Consider the following 19,551-nt stretch of genomic DNA (forward strand, 5'->3'; position numbering starts at 1 on the left):
ATTTCTCAACAGCCCCTCACAAAAGAACATCTTTAGAAACAATTCAGCAGGTGATCTTAGCCAAACCATGTGAATAATCCCTTTTTCTTTTGAATGAGAAACAACTTCGGCAAGACGATGCATTTGTAGTTGTAATAAGGGACAATAATTTTATCATTTGTTAGGCAGATTCGGCATGCATACCCCAACTTCTATCCCAGACATCTGCTGGTTTATTCCACTAACTGGTTAGATGTTTATTGTTGGTTTTGGTTCATATTATATGTTGTTCATTTATTCTCCCTCCAACCCCCCTCACCCCAAAACTTGGGTTGGGACACTTAGCACTGGCTTTTTCTTTTCTCTCTTTCTTAAAGTGTCAGATATCAACTTGAAAATCTATGAACCACTGTCTGGTATTATTGCTTAGTGTGAGGGTTTTTTCAGTCCTGTCTGGGCATTTGTAAAAGATTGCAGCTTTTCATTAAGTGCTGCACTGTTTGGTGGACACCATGTTCATACAGGGGGCTATCCAAGATGTTCATCTTGTGAAGTGTTATTTTGAAGCGTCCATATCCAGATCTCAGTTTGTTCAGTTTAACCCTCACTTTTCTGTCAAAGTCATGCCCAATGGGGCACTCATTTGGTGTTGATATAAAATGCTGTAGGAATAGGTTTGACCTTTCCCAGCAGTCAGCCCACTCTGTTGCTGCCCATAGGTTTGGTTCAGCATCCCCAATCTCTTCCAGGAATTTGTAGGCTTCATTTATAGATGATTTACAATTTTTGAGCTCCTTAAGCTTTCATCTATGGGGCCTTCAGTTAACAGTTGATAGAATGGGTGATTTTTATCATTCTTGCCTCTCTTGCCAATAATATTAGGGTTTGTCTTCTTATAATACTTGGTCTAATGCTTGAGACTACAGGGAGTACATCTGTGTGTGTATAAGTTGTGCAGCCTGTTGTAAATCTCCACGCACTAAGTACAGTGACAAGCTTTTTATTGTCACAACTTCTGAACCATACAAGAGTAAATTAATCTGGTGGGACATTTACCATGGCAAATGCAGTGGTTCTAAGCATTTTGAAGTTGGCAGCCCATGTCATACTGACTAAACATTTCAAGGCAGCTACCCATGCAGAGACTTTACTGCTGACTTTGTGAATGTGATGTGTATAGGTGAGGGAACCATCTAATGCGACCCCTAGGTAGGTCTGGAAAGGATGTGGTTGCCTACTCTGATATTTGCTGCTTGTGAAGGGCAATGGAATGGTTAAGGGGCTGAGGTGCATGACTTATGAAGAGAGACTGAGGGAACTGGGCTGATTTAGTCTGGTGAACAGAAGAGTGAGGGGGGAGTAAATAGCAACTGTCAACTACCTGAAAGTTGGGTCCAAAGAGGATGGAGCTAGCTTGTCTCAGTGGTGGCAGATAAAAAAAAAAACCAACAAGGAACAACAGTCTCAAGTTGCAGCAAGGGAAGTTTAAGTTAGATATTAGGAAAAAACTTTCTCACTAGGAGGGTAGTAAAGCACTGGAACAAGTTACCCAGAGAGAATCATGGAATCATAGACAATTAGGGTTGAAAGAGACCTCAGAAGGTCATCTAGTCCACCCCCTGCTCAAAGCAGGACCATCCCTAACTAGATCATCCCAGCCAAGGCTTTGTCTAGCTGGCTTTTGAAAACACCCAAGGATGGAGCTTCTTCCACCTCTCTGGGTAACCTATTCCAGTGTTTTACTACCCTCCTCTTCCAACTCCCACCCCCACTTCAAGTAGTTGAAGGCTGCTATTAAATACCCTCCCCCCCAGTCTTCTCTTCTCTAGACTAAATAAGCCCAGGTTCCTCAGTGTTTCCTCCTGTCAGAGCTGCAGTAGAAAAATAAAAGCAGATTTTGCTTTACATTGAGATGGTTACACACAAAGCCTAGATTTTATGAGCAGCAGCAGCACTGGAGAGAAAAAACAGAGCCATGTTGCAAATTTAAAGGATGTGCACTAAATTTAAATTGTTTGGCTTACTTTGGAAAGCTAAATAAAGGTTTTAATGGGGGGGGACCAATATTCTGAAACATAATTAGAAAAAAACGGTGCATGACTAGATCAGTTGTGCTGGCAGCAGGGTACAGTATTGCCGGTCTGTCAATTTATGTTACCTTTTACTGCATAGACTAGCATTTGCTGTAATGATTAATTATTTTATATCCCTTTTTGCCTCATGATTTTAGAATCAAGCTCTTGCTTTAAGCTCCCCTTCCCCTTGGTTAATCCCAAGGCACTCCACCAATAGATGGAAATCTACTAAAAATGGTTTTAACCTGAAGAAGCTTTGGGCAACATAAACCATGCTAAGAGGACTCTCTGATTAAAGTGTTAGTTTTTCATCTTAAACTTATCCACTCTGACTATGCTGGATGTCTCATTCTCAGCTCTGAATCTTTGTTGCCTTTGCACTGGGCCACCTGCCTCCCTTAACCCCAATTATTCCTTATCCCCTTTTCTGCCACCTCCTACTGACCAGTTCTTCCACTGTGGTGATTATTATCAACCCTTCACACCTCTTTGCTCTACCATTTCCTTCTTATCGCCTGCCTTCTTGCTGCAGCTTTTCCATAGCTGTCACTGCTGCATGTGTAAAGATAACCTATCATTCCTATGGCTATCATGCCTAATTGATGTGTATTTGTTATTCCCATTGACTTCCAGGGGAGCAGGGCCAATCCCCAGCTGCATTTACATAGTCTCAAGCCTCTTCAGTTAAGTTCATTTGTGTTGCTCTGGCACAGGTATAGCAGACCCTATTGACTTATGAGGCTGGAAATAATGGGATGATGTGTATAGCAATCAGTGCATTTCCCTTGCAAACTGGGTGCTCAGTATTCATTCCCCATTCTCAATCCAGTTTATTTGCTCAGTTAGTCCTAATGCTTCCAACCTACCCTGGGCCTGTGATGCTTTTAATTTCTTCCTATTTCCTACACTGTTGTTTCTAGTACAGTCCCAACCCCATTGCAAATAGGTAAACAGTATGCACATCTATACGTGCAATGTGATGAATTCCAGCGCAGTTCACATCTAAGCCGGCTGCTCCTGGGTGCAGCATTTTCATGTACTCCCGGGACCACAACACATTGAGCCAGCACATTGAGGAGCAACCCCAAATGAGTACAGGATCCTGCGGGTCAGCCCCCGGCTCCAGGTACTTTCCCCACCAGTTCTATCTTACAGCAGAGTTAAATTAACCTACTGAATCCTAGTATGGGTGCCCGGGTATAAGGTGATGCTTTATTGTAGAGCTAATTAGGCAATTCCACAGTAAAACTTGTATGTATATGTGCTTAGAGAATATTAAAATAGGAGGCCGGGCCACAAATTTGAGTTGGGGGTATCAGCACTTGGGGCTGTCAAAGAGTCAAAACATCACTCTGTTCACTGTGCATCTGTGCAGTGTTTCTTCCAGTCAATGTCCTGACTCTGTGTGTAATTTAATTCTCTCCTTCACAAATTGTTCTTACTCAGTGCTTTAAGATTTTATCTGAGGAAAACAGGCCTTATTGAAAAAGCCTCCAATTCTGAGGGTTTAGTAGTAGCAGAATTTGAAGTGTAGGCTCTAAGCTTATGAAAGTCTTTGAGGCTTTGTCAGACTGTATTGTAATGTATGGAAACCATTGTGGGATATAGGTTTTTTGTTTGTTTTTTCTTCACTGCAATGGGTTCTTAGGCATATAACAAATTCCTTTAGATAAACCCACTGTAGCAGGTTTTCCATTCACAAAACAGTCTTGATTTCCCTGGGCAAACTTTCCCCCATAGGACATAACCTAAACCATCAAATCACCAAGAAAGTAATACAAAAACAATGAAGCGTTAATTCCTACCCTGGGGGATTTTCCAGACCTTGAGATAGTGCACTGCCTCAATGCTGCTGCCTCTAGCCTTGCAGCCTTTTCCCTGGGAGCTTTTAGCTTCCTCTGGGCTGGAAAATTATCCCCATCAGCTGGCCCCATTCTCCTAGATAGGCCTGCAGTCACCGTCTTTCTGCCTGCAGGTGTGTTGCAGCCACTGCAATATGCAGCCTGCTACACCCGCCTAGACATCCCTTCATCTTTATTGACTGAAATATTGATTAGCAAGCAGAAATTTCTGCTCTGGGTTTAAATACTCACTCTGTAGGTAACAACAGGATTTCATTTTTCTGAGTAATATGCTTTACTGATATCCATCTATATTCTGAGCAAAGAGTAATGCCTAGGTAGTTAGCAGATATTTTATTAAACTTTGCAATCAAGCAATTGTTTTAGAAACTTCTGAGTTAGTGTTTTTTTGCGAGTTTATACTTAGATGCTGGTCTGACATATACCCATCTGGTTTTAACCTTTTAAAATACATTTTTTACATAGTTATAGCTGGTATTAGGGGTTCTTCTAAAGCAATTTTAAGAAATATACCCCAAATACAGTCCTTTAAAAGTCACTGTCCTTCTGTTCCTACTCTGTGCTAACACGTTACCATTTGAAAGGTTTAATTTTATTTCAAACATCTGGATTATTCATGTCTCAGGTGGAGCATTTGAAAAAAATGCAGAGGCAACTGCAACAACATAGGATAGGACAGTGCATTAGTCAGTTCTTGATTACCTGTTGGGAAAAGTTGTGATGAGAGGGATCTAGCATTGCCAAAAACAATATTGCCTTGCAGGAAGGTATTAGAAGGCATAAATTGGAGTTTGGTACCTATTTTTCCACCAACTTTCCAGCGGTTAAATACTGAAGTGCACCATGCACCTTTGAAAACTTCCTTCTGAAAAGACAGAAAGAGGATGTTAGTTGTATATCCAGCCTATTTGGGCCATGTTCCTCCTGGAATGGCATGTAACAGTCAACATTTCTCATGGCATAAACCTTTCAAATAACTCACCCCTTACAGCTAATCACAATCTAATCCCATTCCCCCCCATCCTTCCCACAAGGAAATATTGTTGACATTTGCAGTAAAAATTCTAACATCATGATATTTTGGCTGAAACCTATGAAAAACATCCTATTTTTGAAAGGCTGCTATGTCCCCTCCCAGAAGCTCGTATCCTCTATACTCCCATTCTCCTCTTTAAGTGAAGTTGCTGCCTTGCCTAGATCTCCCAGGTTAGAATTTTCAAGGGAAACTCTTTTCACAGAATTTATACCTTAAAAAGTACAAGCGACCCTCATGACAGAGTCCTGGTCTTCCCTGCCTCAATTACAGTTACCAGCCACTTATACATATAGGTTAGGCCACCACTGGCAGTAGAAATGTAACTAGCCATTTTGGTGTTCTGAGCCAAAATGCTAGTAAGTTGGAAGTGAAGGGACACGGAGGTCTACTTCCTAGCTGCTGTTGCTTCTCTACTGTATGGACTCTCCAGGGTCCACCCCTTCTCAATTGGCACTCAGTGGTGGTGTCTTGCTTGCCCCTCTCTAGGTATGCTTCTGACAAGAACTAAATGCATCTACCTCTGCTAGACATGGAACCCAGCTTTATTGGTTAGTTTGTCTATACTCAGGGTTTTCTACTAGTGCAGGTCCATCAATGGCTGCAATACAGGTAAATCATCAACATAATCACCCAGCCTCTCCCTCTCTACCTGGGGTAAGCTGCTGTGTGCCAGAGGGTGCATGGCACAGGTATTCTCTGGGAACAAGGGATTCTTGTCCTTGGGGAAACAAATGTTTACACTTGTGTGGACATGGCCTTTGTGTGCGTGTGCATGTAAATGTATACATATATTTTACACACACACACACACACACACACACACACACACACACACACACACACACACACACACACCCCCCATATTTAGGAAAGAAAGTTGGAGATTCTCCCAGAAATCTAAAATCATTAAAGAAAATACCAAAGGAGACTTGGATTAAAATTGTGATGGGCTTTGTCCTTCCAATCTTGCTGAGTATTAGTATATCACTTCTTAGTTTGTGCAGACCCAAGAAGAATAACTAGCTTATGTAAACTTCCACTTGAGCCTTAACTTTTTCAGTTTGTCCAATGCTGTTCATGAAGCATGGGAAATTAGCTTCAACTAATTAAGAAAAGTAGGCCAATGATGACTCCTATGGGAAAAGTGGGTGTGAATGGCTCAAAGGAACAAAATAGGTCATATGAAGCCATTTAAAATAGATATCATCTTGGTTGAGTATGAATTCTCATTCTCTTATGGATAAAGAGTACAAGTTCCTGTTAGCATGTAAGATTTAAAAGTAGCACAATAAAGCCTGCCAATGAACAGCTCTTGGCTGACCTGTCTCCTGGCACATCTAAGAGATAACTGCAGTGCAGATGAAGCAACTGCCTGTAAAGCCTGATAAGGAGACAGATGTCAGTGCTGGAAGAACATCCTTCACTAGCATTTGACTCCAACTTTATACCTAGAAGGGAAATAGGATATTAGTTACTCTATTGATATACATTTGCCTAACTCAAAAATGATCCGTTGTTGTTGTAAAGAGGAATGACTGAGCAATTGTTATAGTGCACTATAGTAGTAATTGTATTGTATTACCAAAATACAGTGTGAGATAGTACTAGAAATGCATGCTTAATTTATTTTGGGCTCCATTTTCAAAGATGGGTAAATTAGAAACAGGTCTGAAGTACAAATGCAAGACCTGAGCAGCACCCAAACAAAAGACCTACAAGTCTTCCTAAGGTATTTAGGATATGAGGATAGTTAAATACATTTAATATCAGTTTTCTGTGCAATCTTTTAAAAAGTTAGACGAAGAAATAAATGAACGCCAGACTAAAACCCTTGTATCTTAAGCAGATATGGGTGTTGCTATCACCCATACTTCTGATGCAACCTAAAATATTTAAGCCAGTATTTTAAAAACTGGGAGTCTCATGTAAACCAAGGCCATCTATAGGCACATGAGCACCTGAGATGATTTTCAAAAGTGTTGAAGAGCCTTTGGGTGGTAAGCATTTTTGGAAATAAGACTCCTTGAGCCATATGTCAAATGTAGGATTACATTTTCAAAACCCCGTAAATAACCTAGAAGCTAAAGTTACGGTGACCTTCAGCCCAGCATAGATTCCCACGTATCTAAGACACACTTGAAGTGGTACTTAGCACATAACTCAGTCCAGGGGATATGGAAATGTTATTCATAAGGTGTGGCAGATGTAACAGTTATGTCAGTATTGAATAATATTGGTATAAGCTGCAACATTATCTGCTACATCAGCATGCCTCTGTAGCAAATAAGTGGAGCAAAACCTTTGTAACGTTAACCCTCTTTAAGTCACAATTAAGGTCACAGAGATTGGCTTGCTTATTGTTATGAGTCTTTAGACATAGCAGTTACTTCATAAGCAACCAAGGCATGTTTTTAAGCTCAAACCTCCTCCCCCCCATTAAAAATAGTTGAAATTTATGTCTGTTCACAGCCACAGTCAGAGAAGTGATGTAATAATGGAACGTTTGTACTTTTTTTTTAAACTGAATGTTTATGCCCATCATTAAAATTATAGTTTTCTATACAGTGTGTAATCTGGTGACCTTGTTTTACAGCATTGCTCTTGTGGTTAATTTTAAGTATTAAGTATATGTACAAAAAATTAAACCTATCAGACTTCTGTTTTCCTTTTACAAGCAGAAAGTTGAACTATCAAATGAATTTCTTTCCCTGCAATGTGCCATTATCTGTATGTGACGAAAGTCTAGTGGGAGAAGAAAAATGGAGAGGTGTAATTTTAGCAAAATTATAATGAGCTGAAATGTCTTGTCATCGTGAACAGACTGTCTAAAAGCTGCATTGGGGAACATTAATATTTCAAGATATTCTTCAGGATGTTTCCAAGCATCTCCATGTGAAACATTATTGCCTCCTTAACGCATAAATATTTGAAGATGTCAATATTTTGCACACATGCACAAACACCTAGATCACTGCAGGGTAATCAGAGGTAAATGTCTTCATATGCTAACAATATTATGATGTTATTCAGTTTTTTAGAAAATATTTTAGGGAAGGGAAAACACGGAAAAATTGTATCCAGATTTATTTCATGTTCTGATTTAGCGCTGATTGTTTTCTTAAGTGGTTCTAAAAAACTGGGACTTAAGAAACAAAAAGGAGAGTATTAAAACCAAATTGAGAAAAACAAGACTATTATTTTGCTAACATAGACATAGCCTAAAAATCTTTAAAAATGGGAAGTCATTTAGAGACTCCCAACTTGAGACCCCATAAAGGGACATGGCTTTTAAAGGCTGGGTGCACTGTTGGTGTTGAAATTCAGGCCTCCTTAAAATGTCTCAAGTTGTGCCCCTCAAAATGAAGATGTCTTAAATCACCTAGGGAGCCATAACCATAGACTTTTTTCATTTGTTCATTCAGTCACTAAATTTGTTAAAAATCCTACCAACTATGAATAGAAAATCAGAAACCTGTTCTAGGGGCACAGGAAAAATCACGATACAGAATGAGAAAAATATTTGGGTTTTTTGTCATTCATTAGATAAAAATAAAATTCAGATTCCACATTTTAAAATACCCACTTACCACATCCCATCCTGAATGTTGACCTCAGTATTTATTTAAGTAGAATGAGGGATTATTTGCATACTTTGATATAGTAGACTTAATCATCACTGCATCATAGTATCACAGGAAAGGAGGGCTGCAAGGGACCTCACAAGGTCATCTAGTTCAGTCTCCTACTTAAAGTGGATCATTCCCTGCCTAAACCATCCCAGCCAAGTGTCCGTCCAGCCTATTCTTGAAAATTTTCAAGGATGGAAATTCTGCAGTTTCTCTAGGTACCTCCTAATCTCCAGCCTAAATTTCCTCTGCTACAGCTTGAAGCCATTGCTCCTAGTCCTATCCCCTACAGCCACTGAGAAAACCCATCTCCATCCTTGTTGTAATCATCCTTCAGGTATTTGAAAACTGTTATCAAATCCCTCCCTGAGTCTTGTCTTCTCTAGAATAAAGGAGAGTTCTTTCAACCTCTCTTGATTGCTTCCCAGGCCCCTCATTTTTTTTTTTGATCTGAAATGAACTCTTTCCAATCTGTTTTACATCCTTCTTGAAATGTGGGGCCCAAAACTAAACACAGTACTCCATGAGGTCTCATCAAAGCTGAATAGAGTGGAAGAATCACTTCCTTTGATCTGCAAGTGACACGTTGGACACGCTATTGCAAGTGATGTTGCCTTTTTTTTTTCCTCAATAGTACATTGTTGGCTCATATTCAGCTTACAGTCTACTGCAACCCCCAGGTTCTTTTCTGCAGTACTGAAGCCTAGCTAATCATTCCCAAGTCTGTATTTTTGCATGCAATTATTCCATCTCAAGTCCAGGACTTTGCACTTGGCCTTGCTGAATCTCATCTGGTTGATTGCAGACAATTTTCCAATATATCCAGATCATTCTGAATCCTATCCTGGGTCTCTGGAGTATCTCTTGCTCTACTCAACTTGGTGTCATCCACAAATTTGTTCAGTGTATAGATAATCACAGCACCCAAATCATAAATGAAGATGTTACACAATACCAGATGCAAGACAGACCTCTGAGGACCCCCACTTGATACCTCCTCCCAATTAGACATTGAGCTATTGATGACTACTCATTAAGCACAATGATCCCACCAGTTATGTATCCATGCTACAGTACTTTAATCTAGTATGTTTTCCCTTAGCATGTTAATGAGAACATCATGAGACGCAGTCAAAAGCCTTGCTAAGTTCAAGGTATACCCCATCCACTGCTCTCCCACTATCCCGTGTCTATCACCTTATCACAGAAGGAAATCAGGTTGGTCAGGCATGAAGTACTCTTCATGAATCTATGCTGGCTATTCCTGTTCTCCTCTAGGTGCTTCACAATTGATTTTTTTCAAGGACCCAGTTCCTTAATCTTTCCAGGTATTGAGGTCAGGCTGACTGGTCTGTAATTCCCTGGATCTATCTTCTTCCCTTTATGAAATTTGGGTACCATATTTATTTTTTTCCAGTTATCTGGGACCTCACCTTTCCTCCACAGGTTCTCAAAGAAGATAGCAAATGGCACTAAAATTACTTCAGTCAATTTGTATAGGGCACTGACAGATCGGGTAGGGGGGAAGAATGCACTGTACCAGAAGCAGCAGCATGTTACGTCAACCTGGCTCCTTTGCGTCTGTAAGATCAGGCACTTCAGTGGGGCTTTTTGGCACTTTTAACTAAAGCTGATTCAATCAGCTATTAGATAAAAACAAATGTTGGGAAAACTGGGTGCAGCTAACATGCTACTTCCTCTGGGTATGCTCTGGGCTCTGAGAGGGAGTGCACTGAGTTTAAAGTAAAATGCCATTTTGTTTTGGGTTTTTTCCATGGCTGCAAGTAGCCTCAGTATACTAAGAGGCCCTGCCAATCCAGCCCTGCCAATTTGAAAGCATCTAGCTTCTCTAAGCAATCCATAACCTGTTCTTCTACTTTAGGCTGTCCCCTTCCCCTTGTTACCAACAGCACTTGTCATCTGGTAGTTACCCCTATTTGTGAAGACTGGAGTTAAAAAAGACATCAACCTGATGTTATACAGGGCTAAAGGGTTATAGTATACCATTGTCCTGCCAGCAGAAATGAACTTGAATATTCTCTAACCTTATCCTTTATCCCGTGCTTAAAAGTGCTTTGCGCTTGGTCAAGAGTGAGCCCTCAACACTTTTTAGTTTTCACTTGCTTATCTGTAGCAAAGAGATGTTGAAAATGAGTGGGCTGAATTTTTCATTATTCAGTTCTGTAGAATGCCTGGAGAATTTCCCTGGTACAGAAATAACATTTGGCAGGTTTAACACAAGTTCCCTTGGATAAAGGTAAATATTCTAAGTCTTACTATAAGTATTGGAACTGCTCTTAACAAGTTGCTAACCACTAATTCTCTAGATGACAGTTGCAGCTCAGGATGGAAGAAAAGAGGAACCAATTCTACAAAAATTAAAATAAAGATAAGTTTGGTTTATAAATCCTGTGTTTGTACACGACACCACTTCTTTTTTATTGTAATTTGACAGAGAAGTGATTATATCACTTTACAGCTGTCCTAGCAGACATTTTGTAGGACACTTGACTAAAAGGTCCTCTTAATCACTGAACAAACAATTCTTGTGGCATGCCCAGGCAAATGCTCATTATTATCTCAGTAGCATCAGTCAACCTGAGGTGGTAGCACACATACTGTCTACCACAAAATATCATAACAACTAAGAGTCTGACTTTATTTTAACCAGCATGCTTACTTTAGGTTAGGATCTTTCATAAGTGAGAGTAATCAGAAATGGTGTATGTAGGAAGGATAATTATAGACTGCTACTCTGTGACAGTTTTGGTAATCAGTTTCAGAATAGCACCACAGCCTACAGCGAGAAGGCTCTTTGCAAAGGATACATAGAGTGGGTCAGATCCCTGCTGCTGTAATTTGGCATCACTCCACTGACATCAGTGGAGATGTGTGGATTTGCACCACCTGAAAATTGTACTCTGAACAGGCTAACCACATCATCAGTAGTGATGACTGTGGGTAGAAGTTATTAAGAGCACCTAGTCTTATGGGCTTCATCACCCACCCTTCATTTCAGATCCTCTTTGTAACGTATTTTTCATGAAATTATACACTGAGGAAGGAAAAAGGAGTATGAACTTCAAGAGTTGTACTTGTGTGTTCAGGAAAGCTGCTACACCACATATTGAGGTTTGTTTACACTTTTGTGACCTTCCAGAAATTTGGATTGGCTTGGATTCAACCCATATAAGGGCAGGGCAAAAGTGACATTCATAGATGTCCCTCTCCTACAACTGATTAGTGAAAGGATATTTAAACCACTGGATTTTCAATATGTGCCTCTTGAAGTTTGGTCAGTCTCAGTAATGGAATCAACATGATCAATATTGTCTGCATGGTATTACAAGCACTGATTTGATTTGACACAACCAAGCTTAATTAAAGGCAATTAATTCTCAGTTTATTTCAGTAATATAAGTATATAAATGTAACAAAAAATATACTAGAAAGCCTTTTCAAAGTTAGGTAACCATTATCTCCTAAGTGCATGTTAATGCTGCTGTAACTCTCTGGATTTCCCTAGTTACTCCTGTTTGGTCTGTCTAAGTGTTCTAGAAAGCCTATTATCCTTGATTAGTTTGGAACTGCAGATAATTCATTACCCTCCAGGAAGCCAGAAAGTGTCTAAAAGCTTTTAATAGCTCTCATAAAATGAATAATAAAATTAAAGAGGCCACCATGAAAACAGTGAACAAGTGACCAATGTGCTCCTTATCAGAAAGCTGTCTAACATATTTACAGAGAATCCTAGCAACAGCTAGAACTAGGAGGATCAGAGTGGCACTCAGGGAAGGTGTGGGGCTCAATTTGTGGCATGTCTGCCAAAAGGTTGGCCCCCACTGATCTACACTAATCCATGTGATGATAGGGAGAAGTGTTATCACATTAGGAGGTAGATAACCTAACAGGTGGCTGCTGGGAGAAGAGGGTGTTGTTAAAACAACACTCCTGTTTAGAGATGCTTGTAAAAAGTGGCACTCACAACTTACTTCTGTGTGCTATGAGCTTGTATTGGCCCAGTCCATCAAAGGTGCTTCAGCCCTTCTCTACCTCTATCTGTAATAAGGGCATAATGTTCATGTAGCTATTGTGATCCAGGGAAAATGTGAGAAGTAGGATGTGTTTGGTAAGCTCTTTTTTATTAGATGAACCGTATGGCTGGGAGACATAGTAGATGAACTTTTGGGCACCAAATGCCCTTCCACTGGTTTGGGAAAGAAACTTTTCCAGACCTGAGGAAGAACATGTGTCTGAAATATTTAAGTATAGCAAAATTCACATCTAATATATAATGGGTGCACCTACATGTGCACTGTACTGGGGAGATGACTAATTAGCTCCGCAGTGAAGCATCACTGTCTACATGTACACTCATATTAGGGTGCAGTAATTAATTAACTCTGCTGTTGGACAGTACTCTCCAGAACAAGTACTATCCTACGGCAGAGTCATTCAGTGCACTGAAATGCACATGTAGACAGTGACCAGGGCTGACTGAGGCATGAGCGTGCTACAGTGCAGGGGCTGCCTGCCAGGTAGCCCAACACTGTAGCACCCCTGTGTCCCAGCCAGGCCCTCTACCACCCAACACTGACACCCTGAGCCTGCTGCCAGCCTGGGGCTGCTCTACCACAGCTCAAACAGCTGCAATCCCAGGTGCACATGTAAATGCTGCACTTGGAAGCAACTAGAGCAGAGGGGCTGGACCTGATGTTCTCATTAAGTCCCTTCCGGCCCTAAACTTCCGTGAATCTGTGCTTCTGGTGTGAACTGCACTGGAGCTTATTCAACTGCAGTAACTGCATGCATAGATGCACCCAGTTAGTATCCATTACAGTATCTTAGAACACATTTAAAGTAACTGTAGAACTGCTAGTGGCCTTTGGACTTAATAGAGGAATTTTGGAAGAATTACTGACACAGGAAATTAAATTCCAACAGTACCTAAGACCAATCTCTTTCCTTTACATTTACTTCTGGCTTGCATAAATAACTCCTTACTTAACTGCTTTCTGAGGATCCCTGCCTTACATGATTAGCTCTTGCCATGAATGAACAGAAAGCTGAAGACAGGTTTCCACTTGTTGCCAGAATGCCAAGGAGTTAGATACTGCAGTGCTTAGTGGAACCAAGTCTAAGTATCTTTGAAGACCTAGCTCACTGGTCCTTTGTTTTGTAGGATCAATGGTGCATATTTGAAAGCACTAACACACTAGTTGCCAACATCTATAAACTATTTAGATCTTGGGCATCTCTCTTTCTACAGAGTACTAAGAGTATAAGGCTGTCCGTGTCTATGGTACATGCCTACATAAAGGTGATACAGGTAACTAAAAACTGGAAAACACAGAGCGATACTGGCATTCTTGAGAATGATACTCAAGTCATCTCACACTGCACACAACTGAGCTTTCTCCTCAGGGTTTTTGTCTTAGTGGAGTTGTCTCTGTTTATTTGCATGACATACACATCTCCCAAAATTGAATGCAGGTCAACACGTGTGCTCTGCACAGCACTGAAGTACAATGTGATATCATGCTTCACACAATAAAAATGTACCAAAGTAATGGATATAACTTACAAAGACTGGAACACAGCAATAAGTAAACCTGTGTGTCACTGGAATAAAAAGTATTAACATATTGTTAACTGCAGAGCAAACATGCAGAGGCGACCCAACTCTTCTTTTGAGAAAATGCTACTGAACCAGATATTCAGGGATTCTACAGACATAAATTCACACTGCCCACTTAAAAAACTCAATCTGGAACACAATCAAAAGCACTGGACCCAGATATCTTTAAACACTGTAGAAATGCTGATTCAATTTTGAAAGTCCTGAATCCATATGGACTTCAGGATAGGACCTGACCTGAAACTTAATTTCTACTTATTAGCTCAAACAGATACTATTCATTGAAGTAAATTGTATTTTGGAGCTCACAAACAAAGGAGTAATTTCCTTCAGGACTTCCTCAGAGGTCAATACTTGTATACAGTATAACCAATTCATTATAACGGCACTATTTCAGTGGAAAAAAGAATGGCATTATAATGGAATTATATTGTAATTACAAGAAAAGTAATTGGTTATTTCCATGCTTTAAAAGCCTGTGTTTATTAGCAGGTTATAATGATCATCAGGCTTCCACAGTATGTCATTCCCAAGTCAATCTGTTCACTCACAGAAGGACTATTGTACCTTTCATCTATTTCCTAAGTTTAAGACCAGGTTCTTGCTGGTTGTAGAGATCAGAGACCAGACACAAGGGCCATGTGTAGCCGAAACGAGGGGCATTCATGCACGACACTTTAAAGCGGGCTAAACGCTTTTGCACCACTTCAGTAGTGTTGTTATTTGCACTCTTCAGCAGCATATTGCACATTAATTCCAGCCGCTGTAGGAAACTCGGTGGTGTAATGCACCTTAAATGAGTTGGGGTGCAGCAAACTAAAACTCCTTTGAGTTCCCTTGGTGGCACCCACCGCCAGATGGGAGTTTGAGGAGTTTTAGTTTGAGGAGTTTTCGTTTGCTACCCCTACAGCCACGCAGCAAAACACCAGGCTCTGTGCAGCTCCGCAGCTCTGCAGGAAGCCCTGCAGGCAGCCTGGCAACAGCCTGGGAAAGCAGGCTCTGCCCAAGAGAAGTGGTGAGCCTGATTTTTCCCCACCCTGCCTCCTCTGGAGCCTGCCTGAGCTGCATGGGTTCCAGTGCTTTCCTCCATGGTGGGCTGCAGTGCCCCTCGGGGCTGCCCGAACCAGGTGTCTGCAGGCAGGTGCCATCTGGCAGTGGGTGCCACCAAGGGAAGCACCAGCCCCTCCCCTGCTGCCCGCCTCCTCCCTGCCGGAGAGGCAGATAATGCAGTGGGGTGTTTGCACAACACGGGAATTCTTCAGCCCTAAATCGAAGCAGTGCTTTTTAAAACCCGCTGCTTCAATTTAGGGCCCCTGTTTCATCCACACATGCCCAAGGACACTAAAATCAGAAGAATTCTCTTTGGTGACTTGAACTGGAGTCTTGTGTGGCCTAAAAGGATTATTCAGGCACAGTGGTATCCTGGTGTGTTGGAGTGTAGCTGAAAGCTCTGAGGAGAAGCATTCTTGCAAACTATCCATACCTAAATGGGAATGAAAAAACTGGGATTTGTTGTCTTTTGTGCCACTGATGTGTTCTAAATAACAGTATTATCCATAAAGGGGGGAAAAAAGCAGGAGGTAAATGTTATGTTACATGGTTAAGCACAGGAAAGCAATTACATGCATAACCTTCATTCTGGCCACTAGTAGACATGTCCATTCTTTTAGTGATACAATTACACTATTTTTCTACATGTATGGTATAATATTGAGCATCTTTTCATGTCTTCTGCTAGGGAATGTGACTGGATCCACCAGGAAAACAGTCTTTTCTCTGCACAACTGCAATAAATTTCAGTTTTGGTTGCAGCTGGTCAGCATCTCATTCATGATACTCCCTTTAGGGTAACTGGCACAGTCTGAAATGGAGAAAGGAAAGAGATAATTAAAGAAGAATATGCAAAGTCCTCGTGTTGACTTACCCCAGCTATTTCAAAGATGGCCTTTGTGGAGTACAGATAACTCTAACCACTCACATTTGGCCAACATTATACAGAAATGTCTGCAGAAGTTGTGTGCTTGCAACTTGTTTATGGCTGGGGAGAAAAATGCCCCCAAGGCTTAAAGGTGACTCAAAATTAGTGTAGAGATTAGTATCATAAGAATGAATTAGCATGTCCTCACTCATTGTATTTTAGCTGGGAAAATTTAAGTGTGCAGTACCCCACATTATACTCATAGGCTGGGATTACATGATGTCATAAAACACAATGACACAAATATTGCTCATTTATGTCACTATAAAGGTAAGTTTATAGTGGTACAATCAGTACTACCATTTATACTATCTAGGCTCGGCATTACTAATTGTATCACTATAAACCTCTTTTATAGTCTTATAAACAGTACGAATAATGCTGTCAGGCACTAATATTAATGCTGCAAATAAACCCCAAAGTACGTTATTTGAGTATCTTTTATGGTGCTAATATGCAAAACTTAGGGGTGAGCTCACCACTGAAATTGGTTATATTGTGTCCAGTATTATTATCAGCATGGATTGCAAGCTACACTCTGCAGTGTCCTTGTCCATGTCTCTATGCAATAATTGCATACTTGTGGACAGGGCAAGCAGAAGGAGCTCCATGATAAAGCAGCCTGTCCAGCCTTACAGCTCCTTGGTTTGCTGGATGCCATAGAGAGGGGCTGGGAACTATGGAGGATGTTCTATGATGGTGAGAACCACTCTTCTTAGTATGTATACTGAATTTCTGTTGCCACCTCTACATCATGTATAACTGCCCTCCAACCCCAACTGGGGAAAATGGTAGAAACAACTTGTTCAGAACCTGGTGTGGAGGCCTGTTTGTGGATATCTCTAGTATCTGTCACTTTCAAGATCCATTGAACTGGTTTCCAGGGATATTGTGTTTCCATAAGCAGAGTCCTTTTGTTCTTCTGAACAGCGTAGACCTCAGCCCTCTAAGGGAAAGCTGCGGAGGCAATTCTAGTCTCCTGTGTGGGTTTTACTTTAGTTTTGGCCTTGTTTCCTAGATATAAGCATATGGTCCAGACTTTGCTCAGTGTGCTAGTGCAACATCAATGAAGTAGGAACTGAGAGCAGATGCTAGAAGGTTTAAGAGAATTCTGTTTTGGCTTAAGCTCTGTTCAGTGCAAGGATGCTCTAGTTCTGACATTTCAGATCACTGTGAGGCTTTTCATTAGGTGCATTGATCTGGCACAGTACGAGTGTTTTGGTTAAACAGGAGAGTAGCAAGACAGACAGCAGGCCTGACCTGGAGCTGAAGTAAATATGGTGGATAGTTCTGCCAGGAGAAAAGGAATCCTGCCCCAAAAAGAAGCCAAGACCTAGAGGTCCAACAGGGATACAAAATAATCCTATAAAAGACCAGGTGTTTGTAAAGATATTTAATGTCCCGAGGACAGCCCTCAAGATTTCTAGCCAGAATTTATGAGCAGCCAAAACAGGAACCCATTTTTTTAAAGTTTTCAATGGAGCCTAGTGTATGCTGGGTTTCTAGCCATTGCAGTGCTGATACCATAGTGTCAACTATGCTGACTGTTAACCAGGCTACAAAGCCTCGGCACTGTGACTCATGGTTTGACAAGACCTTTTTAAGAAAGGTGCCAGAGGAGTTCAAGGTGTGATGAGTGGGAAAACTGAGCTTGGCACTTTGACCCCAAGCAAACAGCAAAGCAAAGTAGTCCGGGAGCAGCCCATGGAAAATGTGTGGATGCAGGAGAAGGAAGGAAAACAGTGTGTATCAAAGGATGGATGACCTCACAATTCCCTGTCATTAGGTCTCCACGTGTTTTAAGGGTAGCACTAACAAAATCCAGAGGGGGTTGTGACTAGCCCTCCTCTTCCTCGCACATTTGGGCCTTGAGAATAAGAGAAGACTCCCCAGGGCTCTTGGGCAAAACTCAAGCCACACATGCAGAGACGCACATAAGGGCTTTTGAAGCATTATAAACTTCAAAACCTGCCCAGAGGACTCTTATAGAAAAGCACATTTCTCCAAAGCCTTGCTTTTCTGATCTCTACACCACTAAGTCCTTTGGAAACTCTTGGCTGTAAGCGACAAGAGAGAAGTATTGCAAAAGATGCAGCCCCAACAGCTACGGCCACTGCAGGGCAAACATCTTCAGCATTGCATAGCAGCCCCTGATATAAATTAGACACTGTAAAATGAAATAGTATCCTTTATTCTCCCCTACATGCTTGGTTTATCATAGTCTGAAGAGTGAACAGCAGCAGACTCCAGAGCTGTTTGAAAGCAGGGATTCCAGACAAACCTTGTGCAGACCAGCTAGTGAGCTTGTAGAGCTCCCAACACATGCAGAGCTCCCAGTAGGAGCTGTCCTGCCACACCAGTGAGCTCTGAAAGCTCATTGGCACTGAAGATCTCGCTGCAAGGGACCGCCACACTCCCATCAGCAGCACATAGCCAAAGCAGGGCCTGGCCTCACCCTTGTTGCTATGATCCTAGATCCACCCATGTCCAAGAATCCCTTACCCTTCATACATTTCCTAAACCATCAGAGCTACAGAAATACTTTAGCCCTGCCAAAATTAATACACCATACTAAACTTCTTGTGGAATTTGCTCTCAATAGGGAAGGGCATTAAAACGTGGAGGCCTATGTTAGGTATATAAAACTGTATCCAAAACAGCTTGATAAAAGGTGTCTGACTTTCAAAGGGACAAACTATGGGAGCTGCTTGGTGCTCAGTCCTTTTCTGAAAATGAAGCCACTTCTTTAGGCACCTCCATGCAAATTTCAGTGGGAATCCACACAAACAGAGATTGATCATCCAGATCATCCTATCTGTTGCCACAGGTCCATAGTGAAAATACCAAGCTCTGGTTTGTAAAGTGTTTGTAAGAGAAGAGTGTTAAAGACAGTCTTACAGGCAATGAAAAGTGCTGTTAGGGAAGAAAAAAAAGTCTACCCTTAGCATGCAGGTCAAATCTGCCTACATTTTCTTAATATATTTTGCATTTCAAAACCTGATAAATGGATTAAGAGCAGAAAACAATATCTGTTAAAATTTCATCTCTTGAAATATCTGTTTCTTTTCAACAAATTTTGCTTAAAGGAAGAAAACATTTATTGACAGGAATATTGTTTAATCCACCAAACTTAAAAAAAGAGAGGAATGGTAAACTTGTTTTCATGCCCATAGCATTTTTAGGTTAAATAACTCTGTCATTTTGTTTTTGTGGTAGCTACTGAGTAAAATTAATTAAAACAAGTCCTGTTTTGTGAAATTTCAGTCAATGACAGAATTATGAAGCAATGTGTGGTTAAAATGTACAATTTCCTCCTCTTAAATGCATAATGATGTTTCAGTTCAAGCAGTGCTTAAT

Source organism: Crocodylus siamensis, chromosome 2 (assembly GCF_052110815.1).
Source record: "Crocodylus siamensis isolate JL-2025a chromosome 2, ASM5211081v1, whole genome shotgun sequence".
In the NCBI taxonomy this organism is placed as follows: Eukaryota; Metazoa; Chordata; order Crocodylia; family Crocodylidae; genus Crocodylus; species Crocodylus siamensis.